This window comes from Penaeus vannamei, chromosome 21 (genome assembly GCF_042767895.1).
Source record: "Penaeus vannamei isolate JL-2024 chromosome 21, ASM4276789v1, whole genome shotgun sequence".
In the NCBI taxonomy this organism is placed as follows: domain Eukaryota; kingdom Metazoa; phylum Arthropoda; class Malacostraca; order Decapoda; family Penaeidae; genus Penaeus; species Penaeus vannamei.
In genome coordinates, this window is record NC_091569.1 from 30,516,954 (window position 1) to 30,529,453 (window position 12,500).

Here is a 12,500-nt window from a genome sequence, read left to right on the forward strand (position 1 = left end):
CAGACAAGCCATTGGGCCCTATGAAGATCTTACCACGGTGAAGAACGCAAATTGATGTGGTATGGGCACGTCACACGATCAGATGGGCTTGTAAAGACGATCCTGCACAGTCCCAGGAGAACGAAGAGGCAGACAGAGGAAGCGATGGAAGAACAACATCCCAGAATGAACAGGCCTGAAGCTGAGTGATGTCCTGAGACAGCCTGAGGACTGAGAGAGGGAGAGAGCTGGTTGCGCCCCCGCGGTTTACACGACTAAGGGATATATGGTGATGAAATACAACAACGTGTGGACAATGATAAGAGGAAAAACTCATAATATGAATAGAAAATGACCGTAACGTTCCAAGCTCAAATGTGTGTGTGTGTGGGGGGGGAGGTTCGTGCGTTCGTTCATGCACTTATATATATATATATATATATATATATATATATATATATATATATATATATATATATATATATATATATATATATATATATATGCATCTTTAATGTATATATACATGAACCGTATTCATGTTGACCAATGTAGAAACCTGACTGAAAATGAATACCTATACAATACAAGAGATGTACATGGCCAGTTTGAAATATATCTTCGTCAGAACTATTGTGAAGGTAATCATTCTCATTCATACCTTTCTACACACACACATGATACACACACACACACACACACACACACACACACACACACACACACACACACACACACACACACACACACACACACACACACACACACACACACACACCGTATATTTTGTTAAATCAATCAGTACAGAAACATTTGAACTGTGTATACCACATGGCGTTTTAAGCACAGTAAATTTCCACTCGTGTTTTTTACTGTTTGATGCATGTTATGAAGAATTTGGATGTTTTCATAAATATCAGAATTAACAAGGAACTTATCTTCCCGTCCTCGCAATGAATCAAATCGGTCCAAAAGAGTTTTTTACTTCTAAGGGTATAAACAATAACGTCAAAAAACATCGTAGTTCACCAGATAGTTCACAATATTCTGATTCCTTCCCGGCATCTCGCTCTTCCCTACTCCCCTTTCCATAGAAACACCATGAATACCCTTTCAGCTCGTCACAACAGTCCTTTTATTGGCTCGCCCAGGATTAGATTCCCTTCTCCCTCATGTTGAAACGGTTCCCGCGGACACATCGAGGGAAACGAAAACGCTATGTTCGTCTTTGCTGTTCGTTGTTCGAGTACGAGGAACGAACAAATAATGTGCTAGACAACGAAGGTTACGGAGCATTGTGAACTGAAACTTCGAAGCTTTGGTACAGGGGTTCGAATGCTCAGCAGACACGGTGAGTCTATGGAATGTATTTACATTCTCTTTTAATCCTTCTTTCTCTTTTCCTTGCTATCGTCGTATTCACTTCTCTCATCCTCCCCCCTCCTTTAAAAATAGAGGAGAATGTGTTTGTATACAGTACGTGCTTGTGTTTAAGCCTGCGTATGTATGGCGGCTTTTATGTGTGTAATAATGCAACACTATCTCTCGTTACTCTGGGTAATGTACTTGTCAGACCTAGAGAAATGATAATTCAATCTTAAGAAAAACCATCAAGGAAGTTACCTTGCCTTACGAGGTATTTAATTTCTATGAATAGCATCATGTAAATAATCGAACAGCACTTTACAGATTATAAGATACGTGATACTGAGCTGCGCTACCATCTACGAAGTAGCAAAACACGTGTCGAAATTTCGTAACGTGAAGTAAAGTTGTTTTTAAGGATCCGATTGGAGACATGGTGTCTTTACATAACCAGTAAACGAAATTTATACTCAGTATTTACAGGGTGTAACAAAATAATTGAGTCGTAATTTCATTTACTAAGACACGGAAGCAATCCCGAGGTGTGTATGGAGTTAACAGAGGGCAGTACCGGCGCAGGGAACTTCCTCCACCCGGATCTTTGAGTAGAGGTTCGTGGGAAAGGTGGGACGAACACAGGGGCAAATTAAATTTTACGGCATTGTATTTTTAAAGGATCGTTAGCGGTTATAATCTGAAGGTCAACTAAGGCATGTCAACGTGTATTTTCTGAGGTAAGTTCACATTACTGTTTTCGTTGTTGTTATTATTACTTTATGGCAAAGAATGTTTCATTTAGGCCAGCGCGATTAGTCGGTTGATGTATTACCCGGTGTGACAAATAGGCATGAAAAAGTATAAAATACTATGGTTAGGAAAACTTTCTAATATATACTCGTAAAAGGAGAAAGTAGTTTTAGACTGTGTTATTAACGTTAATGGAATTCGGATCGGTTTCGCCGTTCTCTTTTATGCTGAATGGATACTTCGAAGATTAATTGATCTTTTAGATATCAATATGATATATAGTTAGTGAAAATGCAAATCTACGAGACTGCATTCTGGTCAATATATGTCTATATATATATCTATAAAGTGTTCTCATAAACAGTTCTTGTAATTGTTTTGCTTCTTTCTTTCACTTCCTGAATATGTTCTTTATTTAATGTGTATTATTAAGAGAATTTTATTTAGGACAGTGTGTATGTATATAAAAATTTGTACATCGATAGAGATACAGACAGACAAACATATAGATAAATATGAGTATAGATGGAGATATATCACGTATTCATTGATTAATTTGTTGATTAATTTATTTAGTTTTGTATTCATTCGTATTTGATAACAGTATCCCAATTTGGGATTTATAGAGACGGTGTCAGTTTGTATTGTATGAATTATAAAGATTGCAATTACGAAGTTCAGTCGCATGACAACACGAAAAACACGGGACACGGTAGACGAGGGTTTCTGTTGATGAAACCTTATGATTTATAAATTTAGTTTACATCCTATTTTCATATAAATAAAATCAAACTGTGAAGATAAAACCCGGAATTGATGAACTAGAACTAAGACATTTCCGGAAGAAGTTTTAAAGTTTCAAATGGAATTCTGTAACGGGAAGTTCTTTTCGAATATTTTTATCGTCCCGAACTTAATCTCTCATCAGTGTCGGATAAGACGGTTTCGAGCGGTGCGATAATCTAGCACCGGTAAAATCTGGTTTCTTAGTGGCTTGATCCTCGAGGCTCAGGGAGACAAAAGAACCTCCTTCCCGTTGGAATTCTGGTCGATGGAAAGGAGGAAATTCTTGAAGATACACGCACGCCCGCACACGCCCGCGCTCTAGCTCCAGGTGCCTCCGTTTTTACAATCATGGTAAACTTAGTAGTGTACCCATCAGTCCTGATGTGTGTTTACGTGTTTATTTCTGTTTGAACTTGTATGGAAGTCAAACAAGAGAGAACAAAAAATCAAATTGGATAAAGACGTAGTTTTCGAGACAACTGTTCAAACAACTTAGGAGAAAGAGAGAGCATTCAAACTCCAGGGGGATAGGATGAGCGATGCCAAACCAACGTAGCTCTTGCAACTCGAATATTAATGCTGCGACAGATTGACTAGAATCTTGACACTTTAAGCGACGCACGAGATTGGACTAGTCGGCGGCGGCTCAGGAAAGTGATCAACGTCGGTGTAGATTTAATTGTGGTACTTCAGGCCAACTTCCCGCGGTAAACGGATTGCGGTTTTTCATTATTGCGTTTACGTAGAAGGAAGGGAACGAATTGCAGAGATATCGACGCATGTATATATATATATATATATATATATATATATATATATATATATATATGTGTGTGTGTGTGTGTGTGTGTGTGTGTGTGTGTGTGTGTGTGTGTGTGTGTGTGCGTGCGTGCGTGCGTGCGTGCGTGCGTGTGCGTGTGCGTGTGCGTGTGCGTGCGTGCGTGCGTGTGTGTATGTATTCATGTATATATAGAAATAGAAATATATATATATATATATATGTATGTATATATATATATATATATATATATATATATATATATACATACATGCGTGTTTGTGTGTATATATATGCATATGTATAAATACACACACACACACATGAACCGTATCCATGTTGATAAATGTAGAAAAGGTATGAATGAGACTGGATATCTTCACACTACAAGAGATGTATTTGACCGGTTTAGATTGTCTTCGTCAGAAATACATACACGAGTTCAGTTCAGTTAGATTTGCGGTCATGCTTCGTCCGGGCCTTTTCTCTGGAGTGGCCCGGCCTGTGAACTATTTCTAGTTAAGTCGTGTGTTTTCTTTGAACTGTATCGTGGTGGTTGAATTGCGATCAAGCGATCCAGCTGCCACAGAGTAAGCATGTTGCAAACCCTTTTTACCAGCCCGGCGGCTGTGGTGGGTGGTCCCTGTCTTAGAAATTGTGTATTCACAATTCTGCAAGTAATGTAACAGGGTGGCGTTAAGCTCGCCGCAGTGTTTGCATAACCTGGCAGTCTCGTCATCAATAATTTGCCAAGCGCATGGGTAACCTAGTCTTAATCTGTGTAGTGTGACTTCGATACCTCTTTTTGTATTTGGAGGAAGGGCCAGTGGCTCATAGCCTGTAGCATCTGAGTACCACTGGGCAGCGAGCGAATTTATGGCATTTTCTCTATGTGCTCCCCGGAGGACTGCACAAGCTGTAGCTTTGGAACTTAGGCTTAGTCTCCTTCGGCTTGGTTTAACGATCATGGAGGATGGGGGCATACCCTTGCCCTTTTCGGCTAGTCTGTCAGCAAGCTCATTCCCTTGAATGCCAATATGGCTTGGGACCCAGTTGATGATAATTCTTCTACCCTGACCGAGGGATGCTGTGGTATCCCTTCTTGCGAGGCCGGCGACTGCAGTGCGATTTATGGGATCCACGGATCCGTCCGTGTAGTAGGTTATGCTACCCGGAGGAGTATTTGAGCAATGACCCTTTGTGCTTGTGCCTTTAGGCTTGGCATAGAATAATGATCTTTTCTCATTGACAGGTATAGGACTGAGAATTCGATCATTTTGTTTGCCCACGGCGGGGGTTCTTTGTAGTCAGGGTGAGGGAAGCCCATGCCCTTGGCAAGCAGTGATTGTTTTAGCTGGAAGCGTATCAATACTTTAGCTGTGTGTGTGAGCCGCAAACAGCTGATAGACTTAGGCCGTCATCTCCTTTGTAATTTAACCCAGGACGTCCGGGGTAAAAGGCTGGACGCGACGAGTTCGCGTCCGGGTTTTGGTGCCTGACGTTAAGAGTTCATAACATCATCGTTTCTAGAGGCGGAGCCTATCTCCTGGTCAAGAACAAGCTCAGCCCCCTTGCTTCTGCGCATGCGTGACAGTGTTTCTTCCCCAGGGCCCTTCACTGAGCGTTAGATCAGGTGCCAGTTAGAATAAATTATTTTTAATTAAAGCAAGGAAAAAATCGCTAAACAGGCAACTGTCACCAGTGGTTATTGTACTCTTACAACTTTCATATCTCTTTGCAATAGTACTTCAAGGAAAAAAACACTTTACAAGCTCAAAAAAAAAAAAAAAAAAAAAGCAAACACCCTGTAAATTTGCATTATTTCCAGTCGTAAACACTTTGTCCCGAAAAGAATCCGTTGGCTTCAGCTTCGTGTATAAAAAGCTTATTACTTTCATAAAAACAAAACGTTTCATATGTTGTATATGCCTTATAAAAAAGGGAGTTATATTTTTAGGTTATCTGTGAATATTTCTTTGACTGTAGGTCTTCAAAAATCGAGTATTTATCATATGATTGCATTCGGACACTGCTTGAAAGCGCTAATGCCGCGCGAACAGTGAGGTGCGATGAAGGCATATTTCTTATTATCAAGAATGAAAATGCCTTGCATGTAATTTGATATATTTGAGTAATTGTATTGCTGTTGCTACATGTTCATTGTAACTGACATTAAATGAATGCAGGCAGGGGAAAGTGAAAATATGCGGATAATAAATATAAAGAAATATTAATGACTGAATAGAGAGGTAGAGAAAGATTGACAGTTCAAGAGAGAGAGAGAGACAGATAGAGAGACAAAGAAGCAGAGAGAGACACACACAGACAGAGAAAGAGGCATAGAGAGAGAGAATGATGGAAAGAGAGAGAGAGAGAGAAAGAGAAAGTCATAAGAATTATTTGCAATGGTTCTTCTTTGTTCATATGCAGGGCAGTGTACAGTAATACAAACTAAATGAAGATAATTTCATTCGTACGGGAATTATAAAATAAGATCAAATAAATTGGCCACATAATTAGAAATGAAGGTACATAGTTTGGCTTTTCATTTAATTATTAGATGCCATTGACAATTCAAAAGAAACTTCAATTTCATTTTGAAAGTAATTAGATTGGAGATGTTTCTAATATTTTGTGGTAGGTTAATCCAGGTACTAGATCCTCGTACCTGTTTCCGTGTATAACCTCTTTATGAGCAGAGTGTTAATATGTCTGGTTTGAATGCCTGTTTTGTTACCAATTATTTGTAGGTGCATAAACCAATGCCAATAGGGCATATGCCCATGCCCTATTGACATTTTGATTGAACGTTTAACCAGTTTCGTGTAGGGGTTATATAATCATATTTATTTCCGAGAGAGAGAGAGAGGGAGAGGAGACAGAGGGGGGTTGTGCAGTCATGTTTATGGAAATGAACTTGGAGAGAGAGAGAGAGTGGTGGGGGAGCAGAGAGAGAGTGGAGGGGAGCAGAGAGAGAGAGAGTGGGGGGGAGCAGAGAGAGAGTAGAGGGGAGCAGAGAGAGAGAGTGGGGAGGGGGAGCAGAGAGAGAGTGGAGGGGAGCAGAGAGAGAGTGGAGGGAAGCAGAGAGAGAGAGAGAGAGAGTGGGGGGAGCAGAGAGTGGAGGGGAGCACAGAGAGAGAGTAAGAGCGAGCGAGAAAGAGGGAGGAGAGAGAGAGAGAGAGTGGGGGGAGAGAGAGAGAGTGGGGGGGAGGAGAGAGAGAGTGGGGGGGAGGAGAGAGAGAGAGGGGGGAGGAGAGAGAGAGAGAGAGAGAGAGAAGGAGATAACGGCCTGTAGACGTCTGAGTACTCTTTGCCTAAAGTATGAGGAACGGTAAATTGGCCCCCATTAGGAGGTTGATGACCTTTGTCCATCTGGGAGCTCCCAGAATGATTCTGTTTTTTGTATTGTTTCCAGTTTTTCTTTTAATGTTGTGCTGGAAGCAATGAGGGCGACAGAAGCATAGTCAATAATAGGACGGATATGTACATAGAATTATCTTAGTACTTTGTGTCCTGCTCTTATGTGTCTCCCTGTCATAACTTTCATGACTGACAGTCTTTCCTTGGTTCGGTCGAGCAGGTATTGGATCTTTTTGAAAATGAGTGCGTCCTATTCATACACAAAGGTATAGACAGTCCTTCACCCATTCCAGATCCATACCCTGAACAGTGAGGTTTTTGTTTTTGACATTAGTTCTCAGAGCCATAGCTTTTGATTTTACTGCCGATATTTTTAGACCCATCCTACTCTTCAGACACCAGATTCAGACAACGCTGAGCTCTAGTTAGACAGTGGTTGCCAGAGGCTATGATGGCCAGGTCATCAGCATAAGAGATATTCTTGCATACCTCTGACAGGTGAATGTTGAGTATGTTGGACATGTGGGTGTTGAAAAGGGCAGGACTGAGAAGCCCACCCTGGGGTGTTCCGTTCTCAAGTGGCATTTGCTGTGAGAGGTGGCCTTGAAATCTGACATCTGATCTATTTTTAAAATAGTCAGCTATCCAGGCCAAGAGTCGGCCTTTGACTCCCTTGTGGATTAGGGTTTCCTGAATGGCAAGGGGGCTTGCCAGTTCAAAAGCCTTCTCCAAGTCTAGGAAGACAACCACAGAGGGTGAGGTGCATATTGAACTTAGGAGTGTGGAAATTATGTGCTGGGCTCTTGCCCCTTGTGAACCCGTGCAGGTGTTCATGAGGGGGTCCCATTTTCCATTGGAGCCTCAGCTTCTCAGCCGTTTTTCCCAGGCTGCTGAGAAGAAAGATGGGACGGTACTTGCCTGGCTCCTTTGGTTTTGGGATGGGAACTATAATCGCTTGTTTCCAGCTCTGGGGCAGTGTGGCAGTTTGCCAGGATTTGTTGATGAGTTGAAAGAATGCAAGCTCTCCTGCAAGACCTAAGTGCGAGATGATGGGATGGGAGATCCCATCGGATCCCGGTGCTGATAAAGAGCTGATTTTGTATGAATTTCTTAGTTCCCTGAGAGAGAACAAGGCATCTGTGTCATCAGGTTCGAGTGCGTTGTCTCGGATGAGAGCAAGCCTGCCTGGATTTAGGTTTTGCTGTTTATCCCTCAGCACTGGAGGCAGGTTGCTGCTGGTTCTGGCTGAGAACTCTCTGTATTCTTTTTATTTTGACTTTCCTGCAATCTATTTTTTCTTGGTATTTGTTTCTCTGACTGTGGGTCATAATGCGTGCATTTTGGGGCTTGGAGGCTTGTCGCTTGCCTGACCCGTTTCCACAACTCTGTAAGGTTGGTCTGGTGGCCAAAAGACGCACCATTCCAACCACTTTTCCTGCCTTACTCTGTTGGCATTTTCCTTGGCATCCGTAACAACTACCCTCAAGAGGGCTAGGATGTCGGGAGTTCTTTGCCGTCGGAATGTTAACTCTGCGGTTGAGTTCTTTAATTTCATCATTATAGTAGGAGGCGTCTTTGTGAGTTCTGAACCATGGACGAGTTTTGGGGATGGTTTGTGATGCAGCCTGATTTATAGCCTGGATTATCCTTGCCTCTAGCACGACCACATTTTCATTGTTGTGGGGTTCATTGTCTCTCAGACAATGAACTAGCCAGTTGGCCTTGTCTTTTTTCCATTTAGGAATGTGATGTGGTCTTTGAGCTGGACCGGTATCCATGAGGGTGGTGACTATGCCATAGTGATCACTTCTAACCATATAACCATTGTTGCAGTGGCAAAGGTAAGGTCCAGGACCCCTCCCTTCACATGTGTTGGTTTTTGGGTGTTGAGAAGAGCGATCTCTGGGAATGTGTCAAGCACCTCTGCTATAACCTGCCACGTTCGGCCTTTTGCGGGGATTCAACATGGATAGATGTGCATTGAAGTCTACCCCTATGATCACTCGGTCTTGTGCTGCAGTAGCACAGACGTGGTTTAAATCTAAGCTCTCACACAGTGGTTTGCTATATACATTGTATATTTTCAGAGGACCCCCAGGTAGATGAATCTCAACAGCAAGAGACTCAACACCATCACAGTGCGGCGGGTTGGCTATTAAGGAGCACGGGATTGCTTCTTTTACCAGGGTGATCAGGCCTCTAGCACCATCCTGGTTTGGAGTAGTGAAGACGTTATAGCCTAAGAAGCGAACAGATCCCATAGTCAGTGTCACCTGGAGCATGACGACGTCAATGGTCCTTGCTCGCACTATTGACTGGAGAAAGGAGTTTTTTCTGTTAAAGCTACAGATATTCCACTGTAGAATGCTTAGATTGTGTGTCATGATGATTACTCAGAGTAACTTGCATCATATTTGTCTCCAGCTTCAGAAGCCCCAGTGCTGGTGGCATCTGATATGTATAGATCCTCGTTGATTTAGGATCGCACATCTTCCAAGCACTCTGGTTAAGGGTCTACCGGGAGAAGTAGAGCCTAGATTAGAAGTGCCACCTCGAGTCAAGGGACCAGACCTTGGCTGTGCAGACTCGGCCTGTAGTGAGGGCTAGCTGGGGTTTCACCGACTACCTGGGGTCTCACTTGCTGTGTCTCCCGAAACTAGCCTGCCATTCGAGGTTTCAGGGAGGGGAGTGCGGCTCTGCTTCGGTTTGGAGGCTTCAAGCTTCCTCCCCTTCAGGGCTGCAACAGTCTGGGTCATGGCGACCTGTATTGCCTTCTCCACCTCCTCACTGGTCCTCCCCAAGGCTGTTGCTACTGCAGAAACTACAGCACTCAACAGGAGAGTCATATCCTTTTCTTCGAAGAAAAGGTTGTCCTCTGCTAGGGTGACCTTTGCTTTGAACCTTTTTTTCTTTAGGTTCTTTTTCTTACCACTAGCAAGCCTGGGGAATTCCTCTGGATTGGAGGTATCCGGATTTGGCTGGGGAGGTATCTCCTTCCTCTTAGGAGGTCGGGGAGTCTTTTCCCATTTGTTCTGTCCCCAGACATAGGTGCCTGGGGGCGCTAGGATAAAATCAGGACGCTTTTTGGCTTGCTCCTGCTTTTTGAGGACTGCCTGTTTCCTGACAGAACAAGCCAGGCTCCAGGCATGATGCCTCTCGGCACAGTTTGGACACTTGGCAATTGTGTCCTGGCTATCTTTGTGTGCCTTGATACACACCTGTTTCATGTTCATTGCTGCACATACCACATTTGGCTTTGGCCTTGCAGTTGGCCTGGTGGTCCCCAAATTTTTGGTACGTGAAACACCTCAAGGGCTCTGTCACATATTTCCTGAGCTTATACGAGCCCCAGTTACTCAGATCAAGGGTGGTGATTGGGGTTCCCTTGAGGGTGACTAGGACTTGTTTGGTACCTTAAGTCCATAAACCGGTTTGGGGTGGGTTCAGACTCTCCCTCAGAGACCGTCTCCACCCTGCGTCGCTTCGCACCTCCCCTTCGATGGGGTTTATGGCCTTTGGTTGTGGGGGCAGCTGATTTGGCTGGTTCGGCTTGGACCCCTGTTTGACTTTGAGAATTCTGATATGTCAGATTTCTCTCAGTTTGGACTGCAGGCCTGGGGAGGCCAGCCCTTGAGTCCAATTGCTGGACTATTTCATGGACAGACGTTCGGCCTGCACTTTTGCTTTCTTCTGTCCACCTGCAGCCTTGTAGGGCTTCAGGGTGACTGCCTTGGTAATTTCCATGCTGTGGTCGTTATCTTTTTGATTAGTCCGAGGGGTTTTGTTTGAGTAAGCCATATGATTTTAGATTTCTTTCAGCCTCAGACAACCCCACCCACCACGGAGTCTAAGAAGGGGAAGCTGTGTGTTAGAGCACATTCTCTAACAGCCACAGGGCTAACGTGAGGGTATACGCAACCACTGGGTTGTTTGTGGAACAGCGCTCACGGGACCTGTGTGAGACCAAACAACACAGTGACTGCTTGACCCTAGTCTCCTTTAGGAGACCAGCTGATTGACCTGGCCGGGCCAATCAGGCCGCTCGTCTTGCTGGAATAGAGGACCAAAGAGGCATGTTGCTAGCCGCAGGGTGTACTCATTCACGGCATCGCTCAAACTCCAGGACTCCCGTCTCCTCAGCGCACAGGGTTGCCATGCACGGCAAACGCATGGGTAGGTCATGAAACCTCTGGGGAGAGACCAGAGGGGATGCAAACCCTCCTACTGGATAAGTATCATTGAAAGTGGGGTTCAGTTCTTAGGTATTAGTCAGTGGGGGAGGCTGCCTCAGCGGGAGGAAGAAGGAGCGGTCCAAGGACCGGCCATCCTAAAAAGTTGAAGTCATGTTTGTTTGGTGAGAGGATAACACCTCTATTTCGGGTCAGCAGAAGAAGGGATAGTACCATGACACTATCGTGAGGTTGTGTGCTACGAGGATGGTACCTCTTTCTGGCTGTTTGTCCTTCCTGGGGAGCTAGTCAGTGAGCAAGGCCGCCTCAACGAGAGGGGAGAGGGGGCCACCCAAGGATCAGCACACCTGGGAAAGGGACAAGTCTCTGAAGTGCCACCCCAAGGGCTCTTCAGAAACATGGTAAGGCATTTTCAATACTGCCATACCATCAGGGAGAAGGGGTTCACTGTTCAGTTTAGCAGCAGCTAATATAACACTGAGCATTTGTTTTGTTGGAGGGAAACTACCTGCCTAATCAAGGTTAACCGAGCGAATTAAGGTGGCAAGTTAAGGAGGTCTGCCAGACCGGTCCCTATCAAAGAGTGGCAACTCTATATGTGCACCGTAAGGCAGGCACGCTAAGGCCCCCCAGACACACCCTCCCCTTCGAGAGATAAAGGTCTGCCCCCGTCCGAGCACGAGCCCGAAGATGGGTTCCAGTTCACCAGGTGCACAAAGAGTCATCCTACTGCCGAAGTAGTGGTGATAGTAAAGTCAAAGCTATAAGGGGCGAAACCAGCTGCGAACAGTTGGTCTTGCTGGCGTCAAAGCATGCACTACCAGTGCACAGCGCAAACACAGAAGGATCACGCAAGCTGGGGTCGCCACTAGTGGAGGAGTCAAATCCTCTCTTAAGTAAGCCTCCACGACGACCCCAGAATCATCATGTCTCCCCGAGGGCCGTCCCGCAGCCAGAGCTATAACCTCATCACTAGGAGAGGAGAGCGCCTGCCAGGGGAGAGCCGAAGGGTAGGGGCCGCCGGGGTCCTCGTAAAGCGCCAGGAAACTCACATGAAAATAAGCGAGAGTGAGCGGAAGCAACAGCGGGAGTGGGAGCGAGGGCGAAGGCAAGGGCAAGTGCGAGAGCGAGTCGAGAGAAGAGAAAGATAGGAGAGAGAGGTGAGGTCCTGGTGTAGTATCTATATGGTATATACATAGCATATATATATATATATATATATATATATATATATATATATATATACTACATGGGAGTTGGTAGATGACCTCGCACTCGTTACGCGCATAATTGTA

General features: G+C 44.4%; 1 long non-coding RNA gene across 1 annotated transcript in view; it reads left to right on the top strand.

Annotated features, from left to right (window-relative positions):
* The window catches only part of LOC113817766 (uncharacterized), a 36,809-nt gene that overhangs the window by 24,038 nt on the left and 271 nt on the right, over positions 1-12,500 (top strand). The gene's annotated exons all lie outside the window — the stretch shown is intronic.